The sequence below is a fragment of the Neopsephotus bourkii genome, unplaced genomic scaffold (assembly GCF_033783945.1).
Source record: "Neopsephotus bourkii isolate Nb327-2 ecotype Australia unplaced genomic scaffold, CSIRO-AGI_Nbou_v1 NB_636, whole genome shotgun sequence".
NCBI lineage: Eukaryota > Metazoa > Chordata > Aves > Psittaciformes > Psittacidae > Neopsephotus > Neopsephotus bourkii.
This window is the reverse complement of record NW_026901135.1, coordinates 28520-30020: the sequence shown is the minus strand read 5'-3', so window position 1 is coordinate 30020 and position 1501 is coordinate 28520.

Below are 1501 nucleotides of genomic sequence, written 5' to 3'. Positions count from 1 at the left end.
GACTTTCCCGATCCAGCTCACATGGACTACTGACAGCCCAGTGTGGGTCAAGCAGTGGCCGCTGAAAAAGGAAAGCCTAGAGCAAGCGCAAATTTTAGTGCAGGAACAACTACAGCAAGGACATCTATGACCTTCTACGAGTCCCTAGAATACGCTGATTTTTGTCATAAAAAAGAAATCAGGAAAATATAGATTGCTACACGATTTGAGAGCTGTTAATGCACAGATGCAAGCAATGGGTGCCTTACAACCAGGATTGCCCAATCCTGCTATGCTCCCTGAGGGTTGGCACCTGCTGATTATTGATCTCAAAGACTGCTTTTTCACAATTAAGCTGCATCCAGTAGACACCGCACGATTTGCCTTTACCTTGCCAACACCGACTAAAGAAGCACCTTTTTGCCACTTTGAATGGACTGTATTGCCCCAGGGCATGAAGAATAGCCCCACCCTGTGTCAACTGTTTGTGGCAAATGCGCTCCAGCCCCTTCGCCGGATATGGCCAGAAACATTAATTTACCACTATATGGACGATATTTTATTTGCCCAAAATCAACCCTTCACTGCGGACCAAGAAACACTGCTGGAGCAGCAACTGAGCAAACAAGGACTTGTTATCACAGCTGAAAAAATTCATCGCAGCCCTGCTTGGAAATATTTAGGCTGGCATATTACAGAAGGCCAAGTACGACCACAGAAACTGCAACTTCACACTCAAGTCTCAACCTTGCATGACGCACAGCGCTTACTTGGAGATATCCAGTGGCTACGTCCCGTCGTGGGCATTTCAAACGATGACACTGACACCTTGAGGCCCCTTTTGCAAGGTACCAACCCAGCACGGCCAGTGCGACCCACGTCGGAACAGCAGCTGACCATTCAGCACATTGGCACACAAATTGTACAGCAATGGGTTGACCGTTGGGACCTAGACCTTCCTATAGATCTCACAATACTACAAGGCCCTAAGCAACTTCTTGGTGCACTGACGCAGTGCAAAAAGAAAAAGGGGGAGGAGGTGAAGATATTGGAATAGCTTTTTACTGCTATCCAACCCAAAACAGAAAATTATTCAACAGAAAACTGAAAACTTGGCAGAGTTGGTTCAGAAGGGTCGTATGAGGGCGTTACAACTAACGGCCCAGGAACCTGGAACCATTTACTTGCTGATAAAACGGCGGGATCTTGAGTGGTATCTCCAGCATTCACAGGTGTTACAAGCCAGCCTGCTGTCTCAGGCTGTGGAGCTCAAAGTAGAACAGCTGCAATCCACCACCCTGTGCTGGATCAACCAGCAAGAATGGATCAAGATACCAAAAAGGAGTGAGCGTCCGCTGGCCAATGCAGTAACGGTTTTTACAGACGCCAGAAAGAAGTCTCAGCGTGCAGCGGCAACATGGATGCAGGATGGAAAATGGCACCAACAGATATTAGCTGCGGAAGCAGAGGACTCACTGCAGACTTTAAAACTGGCGGCGGTCATTTGGGCCTTTCTGAACTG